At 42.4% G+C, this 15,893-nt stretch overlaps 1 long non-coding RNA gene across 2 annotated transcripts in view; it reads left to right on the forward strand.

The window, feature by feature from the left end:
• The window catches only part of LOC132233363 (uncharacterized), a 72,071-nt gene that overhangs the window by 6,690 nt on the left and 49,488 nt on the right, over nucleotides 1-15,893 (forward strand). For both annotated transcript variants that reach the window (XR_009452608.1, XR_009452607.1), the window contains exon 2: nucleotides 8,614-8,715. This is a non-coding gene — a long non-coding RNA (uncharacterized LOC132233363). The remainder of the gene's footprint in view (nucleotides 1-8,613; nucleotides 8,716-15,893) is intronic.

A 15,893-nucleotide genomic window follows, 5' to 3' on the forward strand; every position in this document is an offset into this window, starting at 1 on the left:
GGCCAGTCTGGGTGAGGGGCTGAGGGCTGTTTTCAGGCCGACTGAAGCTCCCAACTGCTCCTTTTTTTCTTTTTTCTTTTTTATTCTGGGCCAGCTTTAGCTCTGGCTCCAGCTCTGAGGCTTCTGCTGCTGAAAGAAGGTATCTGGTTTGTTTCGGTTCTATAATCGAAACACTGTATAACTCCAGCCCTGAGATCCCGGGCTCGCTGAAAGCAGGTTTCTGGGGTTTTGTTTAGCTTCTATATTTGTTACAATGTTTCTTAAACTGCAGGCTCATAGGCCGGCAAAGCAGGCGGGGAACGTTGGTTTCCTCCATCACTGAAGCAAGCAAGCTTCATGTTAGTTTCAAGCTGCCTGGCTGCCGGCTGCCATCTTGGCTGGCAGTTAATTTGCTTATCTTGCTGATTAGCCAATGGGAAGGGTAGTGGTCATACGCCAATTACCATGTTTCTCTTTTATTAGATAGGATTACTTTTTCTAGGATTTCTCTTTGGTTCTTTTTCAAAGCTCTAGGTTACTTGTGATATCTTTTGTCTCTTTGCTATGTACCCTCTCTTATTTCTTTTATATATATAGTAGAGGCCCAGTGCAGAAATTTGTGCACAGGTGCGGTCCCTAGGCCTGGCCAGCAATCGAAGTGTGAGCGTCTGGTGTGGAAGGGCAGGTCCGAGCTGATCTCTGCGCCCTGGGCAGCACCTGGGCCCCCAGGCCCCTGTGTTCCCCCCTCCCCCCCGCCTGAATCACGGTGCTCGAGTACTCACCCCCGGTTCCCTGTCCCAGCCTAGGTGGGGCGATCGGGCCCCCACTGGCACCCACCTAGGCCAGTTCAACCACTGAGGCACGCCAGCCAGGTCCCACTCTTATCTAATCTAATAAAAGACAAACATGCAAATTGACTGAACCTTTGCTACGCCTTAAGCCACGCCCACCAGCCATTCAGAGCGACTATATGCAAAATAACCCAACCAAGATGGCAGCTGGCAGACACAGAGCTGAAGCAAGCAGGAGGCTTGGGCCTCCAGTGATGGAGGAAGCCAGGCTTCCTGGCCTGCTCTGAGCTCCACTCAAAGCAACAAAGTTTCAATTATAGAAGATAAATAAACCCCAGATACCTGCTTTCAGCCGGCTGTGGCCATAGAGCTGGAGCGAGCAGGAGCTGGCTCTGAGTTCCACTGAAGGCAAGAAAGTTTCAATTATAAAAGGTAAATAAATCCTGGAATAAAAAAGAAAAAAAGGAGAGGCTGGGAGCTTATGTTGCCGGGGAGCTTGGCCAGCCTGAAAACGGCCCTCAGCCCCTCACCCAGATGGGCCAGGCACCCCAGTGGGGACCCCCCACCTTAAACGGGGTGTGGCCAGCCTGAAAACAGCCATCAGCCCCTCACCCAGGCTGGCCGAACCTCCATGGAGTGAGGGTCCTCATTGGGGGGGTTTTACCAGCCTGAAAACGGCCCTCAGCCCCTCACCCAGACTGGCCAGGCACCCCAGTGGGGACCCCCCACCTTAAAGGGGGTGTGGCCAGCCTGCAAACAGCCATCAGCCCCTCACCCAGGCTGGCCAGGCACCCCAGCAGAACTCCCACCCTGATTCGAGACACCCTTCAGGGCAAACCAGCCGGCCACCACCCTAACAGCAGAAAGACTGGGAATGACTGGTCACTATGACACACACTGACCACGAGGGGGCAGATGCTCAATGCAGGAGCTGCCCTCTGGTGGTCAGTGTGCTCCCACAGGGGGAGCTCTGCTCAGCCACAAGCCAGGCTGCCAGCTGCCAGTACAGCGGTGGTGGTAGGAGCCTCTCCCGCCTCCTCAGCAGCGCTAAGAATGTCCAACTGCAGCTTAGGCCTGCTCCCCGCTGGCAAGTCGACATCCCCCGAGGGCTCCCCGGCTGCCAGAGTGATGTCTGACTGCCAGCTTAGGCCCAATTCCCCAGGGAGTGGGCCTAAACCAGCAGGTGGTCATGCCCCAAGACGTCCCAGACTATGAGACGGCACAGGCCAGGCTGAGGGACACCCCCCCACCCCCCATGCACAAATTTTTGTGCACCAGGCCTCTAGTTTCTTATAAAATATATTAAACATACTCATTTGATATTCTGTAGATCAAAATTGACAGTTAACTGTTTCAACTCACTGTCATTTGTTATCTCTTTCTCATAGGTTTGTGATTTTCTTTTTAAAGTTGTGAGCGTATCTTCTTTGGAAATTAAATTGTTGTAACCGTTTGGGTCTGTTCCCCTAGAAAGGTGTATGTTTAGAATATACCTGGATACTTGGGGTACCACTGCCCTGGGAGCACTGTCAGCCATCCTATCTGCTCCACATAGGATAGGATGTACCTAGTTCTACATGAAGGAGGACTTATGTTTGTAATTTTCAAGGAAAACTTTTTCTCCTTATTTTATTTTTCTTCATAAAAGTACGTAGGCTAATTATCTCTACTGTTTTTCTCTATAGGGTGATGCTACCCCCTTCACCTGTAATCACTTACTGTGGGGATGTGACCTTTCAGGGGAAATGACTTTATACACAGGTCATCAGTTCTATTTCCCACCTTGCTCAGGCCCCATTCTTATCTCCTAACTCCTACATGGCCCTATGCAGCCTGTGCTCTAAGCCAACAGGGATAGGAAGGTGTCCCTGCAAATGTCAGGACTTGCTTTGGATTCGTGCTATCTTTTATTTGTGGCCTTTTAGGACTTCTCCTGTTTTTCAACCAATTCAGCAATGCATTTAGAATGATATTTTAAAGTATTTTATCCAGCATTTTTAATTATTCTGAATTAGGGGATTTCTCTGCATATCTCTCCTGCCACACTGCAAGCACAAAACAACCTTTGAGTTTCTTCATCCTTTTGTTACTTAAAAAACCACCAGCTTAAGAACTTTGGCAGGGCCTATCACTAATCCTACTCTTTCTACTAACAATCTATGTGTAAAGGTAATGATTCTTCCCAAAATAATTTACAATTTAGAGTAATTTTCAAAAAGTCCTTTTCTTAAAGTGACTTGGTCCAACTCTTTAGGAACCTAACAAAATTATTCTGAAGTTCATTTGGAATAAGAAGAGCCAGAACTATTTAGAAAAAGAAGAGTGATGATGGAGAACTAACTCTTTCCTTAACATTAAACATTATACATAATCTAATAGTAAATTTTGAAACATTCTAAACCTTATAATTAAATCAGCGTGGTAATGGCATAGGCATTCAGCTAGCAATGCAATGGAAAATATATCTCATAAATGGTTCTTATTATATGTTAAGTCTTTTTTTTTTAGTTAATCCTCACCCGAGTATATTTTTCCATTGATTTTTAGGGAGAGTGGGAGTGAAAGGGAAAGATAGAAAGAAACATCGATGTGAAAGAGACACATCAATTGATTGCCTCCTGCCTGCAACCTGACTAGGGCCTGGGCCAGGGAGGAGCCTGCAACCAAGGTATGTGCTCTTGACCAGAATTGAATCAAATCCAGGACCCTTTGGTCTGCAGGCCTACACTCTAGCCACTGAGCCAAACCAGCTGCTAGCACTTTATGTAAAGTATTAATATGTCTTAAAGTAAATCTCCCAAATCAGAGAATGGAGGGTATAACTCACACATGTTGCTGGCAAGAGTAACTTGCCATGTTGAAAAAAGAGTTTTACTTGATATAAAGTAAAGATCTATGTAGTTTAAAGAATTAAATGGGAACAAAATTAAATGATGTACAGGCTCAGTAAAAATATTTCTTTGATTGAGGAAAGAGCTTACTAAACTTAAAAATCAATGGCTCTTTCTGGAAAGTGGCAAGAAACTGGTTATAATAAATGATGAGGTAGTAAAGAGACTTTTCTTTACTTTTTACTATAAGAAAGTATTACCTTTCGAGGAGAAACTAAGATGGCGGCATAGATAAACACCGGGAAATTGCTGCCTCCCACAACAATTGAAAAATACATCAAAAAGACAAAACGGACATCATCCAGAACTACAGGAAGGCTGGCTAAGTGTAAATTCTACAACTAGAAGGAAAGAAAAGCACACTGAGAGCCAGAGGAGCTGCGGAAGTAAAGTGCAGAGGTATGGGGGCTCGCGCGCGTGCGGAAAGGGGCTGGCACCTGAGGACGCGGCTGTCTTTTTGAATCCGGAGGGAGTCACAAGCTCCCGACTGCTCTGAACTCCGGTTCCGGGAAGTCTCTGGGGACCCAGGACTCATACGGGGAGAAACTGGACTGTCTGGCAGCGGGCGAACTTGAGGGCACCTTTCCCTCAAGAGGTGCTTGCAGCAATTACCGGGACACTGAGACACGCAACTCCTTAGGGCAGGGCTGAGGATTCGCCATAGCTGCTTGCTCCGCCCTTTGATTCCTTGAGACCCCGCCCCACCCAGGCTGCGGCAGAGGCTTTTGCATATGAATGCCCCGGCCCTTTGCAACCTGATAATTACCTAACTGCAGCGGGGCCAGAAAGACCCAGAACTTCCAAGAGAAGGCCCAAGGCCCCACAGTGGCTTGCATTGCTTCACAGCTGAGCCTCATCAGGGCACTTCCAAACTCCAAAAAAGGAAGGGGAATCTGCAGTTCTCTTCATAGCTCCTGCTGTGTAACCTCAGGCAGAGGCTAAATTAGCACCTCCTTAGATCCAAGAGCCAGTGTACCCAGTGGTCAGAGGGGGACCATCCAGATCACAACTCCTCAGATCCATAAGGGACACACTCAGGGTGCAGTCTCAGTGAGCACCAAAGCCCCACTGAAGCAAGTCTTGCCCCAGAAGGGTGTCTCCAGCACAGAAGTTCTCCCACTGCAGACACAGCTGATTCTCACTGCCAATTGGCCTGGAGGTCAATTCCTCCCAGTGATCCTACAACAACCAAGGCATAACTACAACAAGACTGTGCACAAAGCCCACAAGGGGGTGCACCAAGAGTGTCCACCTCAGGTAACTGGGGAGGCTGACCCACTGGGCCCTACAGGACACCTAGCACACAAAGCCACTCTATCAACTCAGGGAAGCAGCCAAAATGCGGAGACAAAGAAACAGGTCAGAAATGGCAGAAATGGAGGAAAGCAAACGACTGGACATAGAGTGCAAGGCCACGTTTATAAGGTTTTTCAAGAATTTTATGGAAACCGCTGATAAATTTAGTGAGTCCCTCAATAAGTATAGTGAGACCCTGGAGGACATGAAAAAGGACCAACTAGAAATTAAGCATACACTGACTGAAATAAAGAATAATTTACAGAGATCCAACAGCAGACAAGAGGATCCCAAGAATCAAGTCAAAGATTTGAAATACAAAGAAACAAAAAATACCCAACCAAAAAAGAAAAAAGAAAAGAGATTCCAAAAATATGAAGATAGTCTAAGGAGCCGCTGGGACAACTTCAAGCGTACCAACATCAGAATTATAGGGGTACCAGAAAAAGAGAGAGGGCAAGATATTGAAAACCTATTTGAAGAAATAATGACAGAAAACTTCCCCTACCTGGTGAAAGAAATAGACTTACAAGTCCAGGAAGCGCAGAGAACCCCAAACAAAAGGAATCCAAAGAGGACCACACCAACACACATCATAATTAAAATGCCAAGAGCAAAAGACAAAGAGAGAATCTTAAAAGCAGCAAGAGAAAGACAGTCAGTTACCTACAAGGGAGTACCCATACGACTGTCAGCTGATTTCTCAACAGAAACCATGCAGGCCAGAAGAGAGTGGCAAGAAATATTCAAAGTGATGAATAGCAAGAACCTGCAACCAAGATTACTTTATCCAGCAAAGCTATCTTTCAGAATAGAAGGTCAGATAAAGAGCTTCACGGATAAGAAAAAGCTAAAGGAGTTCATCACCACCAAACCAGCATTATATGAAATGCTGAAAGGTATTCTTTAAGAAGAGGAAGAAGAAAAAGGAACTCTTACCATTTGCCACAGCATGGATGGAACTGGAGAGCAGATAAATACCACAGGATCTCACTCATTTGTGGAATATAATGAACAACATAAACTGATGAACAAGGACTGATCCAGAGACGGAGAGGCATTGATTGGACTGTCGGGCCTTGGAGGGAAGGTAGGGGAGGGTGGGGGTAAGGGGGAAAGATCAACCAAAGGACTTACATGCAAGCATATAGGCCTAACCAATGGACACGGACAACGGGGGGGTGAGGGCATGAGCCGGGGGAGGGGGGGTAGAGGGTAACGTGGGGACAAGGACACATATGTAATATCTTAATCAATAAAAAATACATTAAAAAAAGAAAGTATTACCTTTCAAAATAATAACTAAATTTATTTTAAAAATAAAAAAGTGAAAGGAATAAGGAAATAGTTGATAGCCTTGATTTGCCAAAACTTAAAACTTTTCTGTCTTTAAAAAAATTTTATTTTTAATTTTTATTGATTTCAGAGAGGAAGAGAGAGGGAGAGAGAGATAGAAACATCAATGATGAGAGACAATCATTGATCGGCTGCCTCCTGAACAATTGAGCCCACAACCCAGGCATGTGCCCTTGACCAGGATCAAACCCAGGACCTTTCAGTCTATAGGCCAACAATCTATCCACTGAGCCAAATCAGCCAGGGCTAAACTTTTCTGTCTTTAATACAGAGAAATTCCATGTATTAGTTGTCCAAAATTATATAATTAATGTAATTATAACAAATATAGTCCTTAATAATAAAATATTCATGTTAATCCATATGAACACTGAGAACCCAGTAGAACCAAAGACAAAAAGGCATTTCACAAAAGAGAAACATAAATTCTAAAACATACCAAGAAAAATTAATACCTTAAGAAATTTTGTGAAAAATATTTTTGTAACACTACTCAATAGTAAAATATGATTTGACCCCTAAATTTTCAATTTGTTTTTCTGATATTTATATGATGTGTGTTGTTGTTTTTGTTTGTTTGTTTGTTTTTTTAAGATAATTTTATTTTTTATTTTATTTTATTTTTTAAAAAATATATTTTATTTATTTTACAGAGAGGAAGGGAGAGGGATAGTTAGAAACATCGATGAGAGAGAAACATCGATCAGCTGCCTCCTGCACACTCCCTACTGGGGATGTGCCCGCAACCAAGGTACATGCCCTTGACTGGAATTGAACCCAGGAACTTTCAGTCCGCAGGCTGACGCTCTATCCACTGAGCCAAACCAGTCAGGGCTGTTGGTATTTTACTAAAACAAGGCAGGTTTATATTTAGAGGCCTTGTCTCTTTCTTTAATTTTGTTCTTATTTTGGGGTGTGATTGGGCTTAATTTTTTTCTTATGTATTTTTCATTATGAATTTGCTAATCATTATATTTAATGTGTTCATATGAGTGATGTGTTTGAATAAGATATGGTTTGTCGTGGTTAACAAAGACTTTATGTAAAATCTCTTCTGCACCACCATTTTAGAGATCTTACAGGAAGTATTGACTTGTCAATATCATGATACTGCAGAGACTGCTAAATGAATGCTAATTCAAGAAATTCCTTGTTTGATGTTAGTACAACCACCAGATGGCAGTGGAAGCCAAGCACAAAACCCCTCTAGTTAATGGAAGGGCATTCAGTTACTTTAACTGGAATGAAATTAGCATTTGAATAGCCATAGATGAGTAGAACCACTCCACCTTTATAGGCATTTTTTCAGACCTGGCTTTATATTAATTTTTCAGAGGTGAAGCCTTGATGGTTGTGTGTGTGGGTGTGTGTTTTAAATCTTGCCCAGGAAAGACCTGTTTTAATATGTTACTTGGAATAACCCAAAACAACATCTTAGGTATTCCAGTCAGACGGGAGTGAAACATCTGTGCCCCCAGAACTATATGCCCTAAACCAATCAGGAAATAATGCTGGGTGCTTTAGTAAGGAGCCAGCGTGCCAGGAGGGGTTGAATGATAGACACTTCTTTTGTGGACTAGACAGCTAAATCTGTCTTAATTTTTTAAAGTCAGGTATGACTTGATTGCAAATAACTAGTTGCTAGATAAAAATTATAACTTTTTATTTTTATGACTAAATATATGTGGCATGTGTTTCATGTCCATGCATTTCCAAGGGTATTTTTAGAAGCATCTGTTTCCATATCAGTAACTGAGCGCTTTCTCATGGTGCTGGAGTCTTTCTTTGGAGGAGCAGACGGTGTTGGAGGATGTTCAGTGAGACAAGTGCTCCTGGGGGGGCACAGAAGAGCTCAACAGCACGAAACCCAAATCCTGGGTTTCTAATGAGTGACTTTAGTTGTATTAATATTATATTTGTTTCAACTACTGAGAGAGAATTCTCAGCAGCTCCATGAGAGATTTGAAGTCTCTCAGCTGAATACATTAAATCCCTAGAACTGAGGGAACTTGAAATTGAGCACACAGAGCCTCTCTCAAGGATCTGAGAAATCATGGAGAGCCCAAGAAGAGCTAAAAGACAGGAGAAGTTTGAGAATTCTGACCCTTCAAACTTTCAAAAAAGAAGAGAAATAATTTCAAAACGCTCTGGTCTGTCATCATGAACTTGGTCTCAGTTCTGCAAAGTATTATCAAGTCAATGACTGGTGAGGCCTTAGGAGCGGCATCACTTATTCATGAGAAGTCAACAGCCATCATGGCAAACTTGCTTTTTTTTTTTTTTTTTTTTTTTTTAACAAGGTGTCCAGACTTCCGGAGCTGGGAAGGGTGGAGAACCTTGAAATCTGAATTTGAACAAAGCATCTGGCCAAGACTCATACTACACCTCTGGCTGACTGAGACGTGAGTGTCATTATGCATATTGATAACTACTGGAATAGCTACCAAGGGGATGCTGTTTAGTAGGTTGATGTCAAGTGGAGAGATGTTCTAGAAATGTCTTCTGTCTTTTTGCTTTAATCCTTTTTATTGGTGATTTGGATGAAGATGTTGAAGGCACTCTTATAAGACTTGAGGGGATATGACGTTAAAGAGAGTACATTAAATGGTCCAATCAGGGTTCTAAAATCTTAGGCTAGTTGAACTTGGTCTCAGAAGTTTGATTTTCTTTAAAAAAGAGAACATATGTAAAGGCCACTGCTTATATCCTAAAATCAACAGCGTATGTACAGGGGAAGTCATATCTTAGCTGTGGCACATCTGGAAAAGACTTAGTCAGCAGTGAATATAGTATAAATCAGCTGTGCACCATGGCTATCAGCAGAGTAATTGTTAACTTAGGTTTCATTAATCAAAAAGTGTGGCGATGTCACCTCTTCTACTGGTTGGGCCATTGGACCACCCTCTCTTAATTCTCGATGCTATACCTCAAGCAGAGCATAGGGGCTGTTTCAGGAAAGAGACAAGCAAGATAGCAAGAGCAGTAGAAGCTGTGTTATAAAGGCAGTGGCTGAAGGAATTGGTATTAGAAAAGGCAGTATCAGAAGATGTCGGCTTCACATATTTGGAAGTCTTTCACGTGAGAGAGGGATTAGACTTCTGTGTGATCCCAAGGGATGAAATTAAGATCAAGGGTGTGGAAACCTTAAAGAGACAGTTTTTGGTTTCATATAATGACTTCCTGATGGTGGAAGCAATCCCAGATGGGAACAAACTGTTTCAGGAGATGGTGATTTTTCCATCACTAGGTTGTTCAAGCATGGACAGCTAAAAACTTGGAAATATCTTCGCAACTGATAGATACTTGAATGAAGTCCTAATTCTGAAAGTCTATGGTTATTGTATTAATCCATTATAAAGCTAACAGGAATTCTTAAGAAAATATATGTTTGAAAATTTCTCAATATTAATTTATCCCAATAATCCTAGTAGGTTTTTATTTTTCTGTTTCAATGATTTTACTCAGCAGAGACAGTACCAGGATTTTAAACGTGACTTTTATTTATGTATTGTAAGTAATTCTTTTTTACGAAGATATATTTTTATTGGTTTCAGAGGGGAAGAGAGAGGGAGAGAGAGAAACATCAATGGTGAGAATTATTGATCAGCTGCCTCCTGTTGTCCCCCACTGAGGATGGAGCCCCCACCCTAGGCATGTGCCCTGACTGGGAAGCGAACCTGGTTCATAGGTTGATGCTCAACCCCAAGCCACACTGGCTAGGCTAAGTGTGACCTTTATTACTATTGTCTAAGAGATATGGCCAAAGCCCCAGTGCCGAGATAAAAACAATAAGTACCAAGGACTTCTAAGTCTGAAAGGGATTACCTAAGCAGTTTGTGTGAAATGATTGGACAACCAGTCATTGCTCGCCTCTGGGGTTGGAGTTGAAGAGATGCTGAAGACTGTGACAGACAGTCATTGGTATGCTGTGAGATACCCGCCCTCCCATGGGGATGGCTGGGAGAACTTAACATGTATGCCCTGGAGTTTGGGAGACTCAAGGATGGGGATACCCACTAAGAGAGACTGTGGCTGAAGCCATGCCTGTCTGGTGGTAGCTCAAAGGAGAGAGAGGGCTATGATGGTAACAGTCTCCACCCCCATAGAAGGGATGTAGCAGAGGCGTGCATCTCCCCTCCCCTGGACCAGAAGTGGGTCATTTTACAGGGTCTTTGCCCAGCAGGGTTGCCTGCACAGGTGCACTGCCAGCAATCAGGGACTGAGGGAGGGGACTATGAACAGGCCATGGCTGGAGGCCAATGAAGTTAAAATCCTACCTCTGCTGCTTATTCACTGTATGATCATGGGCAGAGATGGAACAAGAAAGGAAGAAGCAGCTTCTAGGTGTACCGGTTAATAATGCGGATTTTGTAACCAAAGAAAACACGATAATTTCAAGAGAAACATCAAAAGTGCTTTATTCGCCGAAACCGGTTTGGCTCAGTGGATAGAGCGTCGGCCTGCGGATTGAAGGGTCCCAGGTTCGATTCCGGTCGGGGGCATGTACCTGGGTTTCGGGCATATCCCCAGTAGGAGATGTGTGGGAGGCAGCTGATCGATGTTTCTCTCTCATCGATGTTTCTAACTCTCTATCTCTCTCCCTTCCTCCCTGTAAAAAATCAATAAAATATATATATTTTTAAAAAAGTGCTTTATTCAAAGTAATGTCCATCGCCAGCTACACATTTCCCTCATTTTTCAGGTAATTTGTGGATACCGTCCCAATAGAATTTTTCATGTTTTGAGGCAAACCATTCAGAGACCCAATTTTCCACTTCTTCGTATGTTTTGAAGTGCTGCTAGAAAGTGCATGTGCCATTGATCGGAACAAGTGGCAATCTGAAGGAGCAAGGTCTGGTGAATATGGCTGTGGGTTAATACTGCCCAGGCAAGATCTTTTAACATGTCTTTAACTGGTTTTGAAGTGTGTGATGGTGTCTCATTATGAAGCAAAATTACTTTGCTGTGTCTTCTGGCACATTTTGGTCATTTCACGATCGAAGCATGGTTCAAATTGATTACTTGTTGTCAGTAGTAGCGATCAGTATTAACGGTTTCACCTGATTTTAGAAGCTCATAATACACCACACCTTCTTGATCCCACCAAATGCAGAGCATTGTCTTCTTTCCGAAGCGATTTGGCCTTGCAGTCGATGTTGATGGTTGACCTGGATCAACCCATGATTTTGTGTGTTTGGAATTCTCAAAAAAAATCCACTTTTCATCGCCAGTCACAATTCGATGTAAAAAGACTTTCTTTCTTGCCGTTGAAGCAACATTTTACTGATGATTTTTTGGCTTTCCACTTGTCTTTCGTTCAGTTGATGTGGCACCCATTTTCCTTCCTTTAAAATCTTTCCCATCGCTTGTAAACAATCGGAAATAGTTTGCTGAGCAACGTTTAATCTTTCTGCAAGTTGTTTTTGAGTTTGACAAGCATCTTCATCCAATAATGCTTGTAATTGTTGGTCTTCAAACTTTTTCGGTTGACCTGGACGTTCTTTGTCTTTCACATTGAAATCACCACTTCTAAAGCGTTTAAACCAGCATTCACAAGTATCTTGAGATGGAGCTTGTTCACCATAAGTTTCTCAAAGTATACGATAACTTTTTCTTCAAAATAATGAATTAAAACTTCTCACGAATGCTCTTTTTTTTGGCATGAAATTCAACATTTTTAAGCATAAAAATATCTATGATATTCACACCTTCAGCAAATTTGACATATGAAGTTTTGAAGCTTGCTGTCAATACAACAAAATAGCATACATATCAAATCGCATATATATCAACATATGTGTAACTCCATCTATTGAAAAAAATCCCCATTATTAACTGGTACACCTAGTAACTCCACAGCCCTGCCTGCATCTCAGGGAGATAGTTCAGGAGAGTCAATTTTAATTAGATAATATTTTGTAATTTTGACAGTAAACAAAAGGCAATTTTACTAATAAAAGCCTAGGTGGTCCTCACGCTGTCACGCCATGATGCTTTCACACCGTCAAAAGATGGCTGCACGCACAGCAGAGGCAGGTCCTGGCGGCTGCTCCATGCAACTTCCACCGGGGTTCCCACGGCCCTGCAGCTGCCATGGAGGCGGGACCCCTGGCTCTGGCCTACCTCTTTGGAGCAATCCATCGAGGAGCCCCAGATGGGTGGGCAGGGCCTACCTCTTTGGGGCGATCGATCACAGGGCTCCTGCACTGTGAGAGGGCACAGGCCAGCCTGGGGGACCTCCTCCCCCGAGTGCACAAATTTCATGCACTGGGCCTCTAGTTTAAAATAAGTAAGTAAGAAGAATTTTAAAAAATGACTATTGTTGCTACTTAAAAAGACAGAGAGAGCGATGGGACTTTATCAAATTTCCATGCAAGCGTAGAAAAGGAGTTCAGAAAGATAGTTTGAAAAGATAGTGGAAGAAAGAATAAAACTTCTTTCCACTTACATCCTGTGCAGACCGGCTTAGTGGGTAGATAGACTGGCTTCAGCTATGAGCCATGGACAGCGGGATTGTAGATGCAGTTTTGTCACCAAAGGACAGTGCCAGTGGCAGGTCACCCTTCCTCCTTGGTCCTAAATTTTTTCCCCTGTAAAAGAGCCCCTGGTTCCTTTAGGTCTGTAGAATCATTTCCATCCTATATAATAAAAGGGTAATATGCAAATTGACCAAATGGTGGAATGACCCATCGCTCTGATGCACACTGACCACCAGAGGGCAGATACTACCACAGGGGGAGTGCTGCTCAGCCACAAGCCAAGCTGATGGCTGGCAAGCGCAGCGGCGATGCTGGGAGCCTTTCCCGCCTCTGTGGCAGCACTAAGGATGCCTAAGCCATCAGTCGGACATCCCCTGAGGGCTTCCGGTCTGCTAAAGCACGTAGGCCGGGCTGAGGGCCCCCCTTGTCCCCCAGTGCATGAATGTTGTGCACCGGGCCTCTAGTTTTCTTCATAATCAAGGTTTGGCATGTGCATGTGTGTGTGTGCGTGCACACACACACACACAAAGTCTATCTATAAATTTAGTATTTATAAATATTTATTTATAGCCAGAATTTTTTCCCAGAAAAGGTTTAATTAACTAAACTTCCATGTTTTCTTTCTATTGGCATACTGATTATGTTTTGCACCTAAATATAATATTAAGGTTATCTTTTGTGTCCCTCTCCGATAAACTTTATACAGACAAGCTTTAGTAAGATATGACATTTTGAGCACATGTATATTAAGCCTTACCAATATTAATTCTGCTGATTCAGTCTACATGTGATTTTTACATTTTATAGATTAAAAAAGTCACAGGCAAACTAAGTTCAAGGAGGTAAAATGGATGATCAATTAAATACAATTAAATATTAAAAGAATTCCTCAGACCTCTTAGAATTCATGAGACAGTTCTGCAACAAAAATAGACTTAGTTTGTCCTTGAATTTTAAATCTCTTTATAACACAACTATCTAAGGTAATGTGATTATTTAGAGTCTCTGACCTGCCCTGGAAAGAGTTAGCAACAATCAAAGTATTCCTTTAACTAGCTTAGCCATTTAAAATTATACAGCAAGGTGTGCATTTCAGTTAAAATAAAAGTGAGACACTGATTAGAACGTCATAAAGTAGACAGAATGAGTGGGTAGCATACATTTAAATTTGCTCTGTTCTCTGCTGAAATTACTAATTTCCAGATTGATCTCTTAAGCAATAACAATAGTTTGTTATAAATTATGCTAGATTGCATATTTATTAGTTTTAACTTTTGTAAGACAGTCTGCAGTGATACTGAGTAAAGGGTTTCCAGGCCCAGCACTGTGCTTGGATTGCCTATTTATACATACAGCCTCTATATCACACACTGAACTGCAACAGCTGTGGCAGCACTTGCAGCACCCATAGCCCCAAAGCCTGTAACTTGAAATGTCTTTGGTATTTTCACCCACTTTAGATTTAAATGATCAAGAACTTTTCTTTTATCTCCACAATCCTGTGGTTCAACTCACAAGAGACTTCATCTTTAAAGCTTAGGTATAAATTCAGCCAAGGCAACTTAAGCCTCTAAAATCTCAGTATCCAGAACACCAAAAACCCTGTTAGAATGCAGTGAGAGTATTTGTATGTTGGCCGGGAAATGGCAAGTCAAGTATAATAAAGTACCTTTCCTTAAAAAAACATGTCTATCCGTTTAATTTCTCTTATGTTCCCAGGGCTGCTCCATATCACGTGTTCATATAAGAGTGTTATGTAGGGCGATTAGAGAAAGGGAAGTAAGCAAAGAACCCTGATCTCTGTTTCTGAAGGCAGTTTATTTTCTACCTTACTGGACCATGGACTCCAAGTCCAGCGATAATGAGGGGCAACTGGACCTGTAATGAATTGGAGGGTGGCAATAGCGTAATTTACTCTATTCTAGGATTCTAGTAGTCTTATTTTTGCAAACCAGCACATTTTCTCATCTTCTTTTTTTAATATATATATTTTTATTGATTTCAGAGAAGAAGGGAGAAAGAGATAGAAACATCAGTGATGAGAGAGAATCATTGATCAGTTGCCTACTGCATGCCCCTGAGCCCACTGCAGGCATGTGCCCTGATCAGGAATCAAACAGAGATCTCCTGGTTCATCGGTCAACACTCAACCACTATTTAAATATCTCCCTCTATTCCACTTGTCCTGCCTTACTGGCCTGTCTCAGAGAGTTGCAGAAGCTCACCACATTAGTTAGTATTGATTCTGTACGGTTAGCTGAGAAGCTGTTTCTTAGATGATAAACAGAGGAAAGACTTTGGAGGTAATGATTCTCTCTTTCAACATTTCTCTCTAGTTTTGCCGACTGATGTATGCAGTCCAGATGTCACGACACAATTAGTTCCTAAATCCTAATTCTTAGATCACTTTTGAATGACTTCTATGTTATTATGAAGAGTTCTTTAGTATAATAAAGGCATTAACTTTCTATGAATAGGTTATTCTTGAGTTTTGCTTATAAGCATTTTTATTCATATTCATACCCACAACAAAATGAAGTTCATATTGTCATCTTGCATCACAGCTAGATTTGAAACACCAGATGTTATTTTAGGAGAATAGATAATATAACTTGTATCTAGTAAATTCTTAAATGATACTTTAGAGGTAGAGGCGGAGCAGAGCGTTCAGGCAAATGGGAAGCTGGAAGACGGTGAGAGCTGTAAACTGGGAAGAAGGTTGTCAACAAACAGAAGAAAGAGATAGTGGACCTCAATCCTGTAGGATGCGAAGTAGTGGCAGTGGCTATTTTTGAACTGAAGAATCTTAAAGCCTGGAGTGAAAGGCCCTGTGCATAATTCAGAGGTAGTTCTTCCCAAAGATTCTGGAAAGGATAGAAAGTGGGGAGCAGAGACATTGCACACAGAGCCTGGAACTGCACTGAAGTCTCAGATGCCCCAGGTGTGCCTCTGCTGAAATAATCTAGCTCACAGCCTCCTTGCATGCTTAGCCTAAAATCTAAGTGTTCCCCTAGAACAGCCCTAAGGGTGTCGGTATGAGGGTTGGTCACATAGACTTTACCTCACGAAATCCAGTAATTAAAATGCATGATTACTGTGAG

Source organism: Myotis daubentonii, chromosome 4 (assembly GCF_963259705.1).
Source record: "Myotis daubentonii chromosome 4, mMyoDau2.1, whole genome shotgun sequence".
Lineage (NCBI taxonomy): Eukaryota > Metazoa > Chordata > Mammalia > Chiroptera > Vespertilionidae > Myotis > Myotis daubentonii.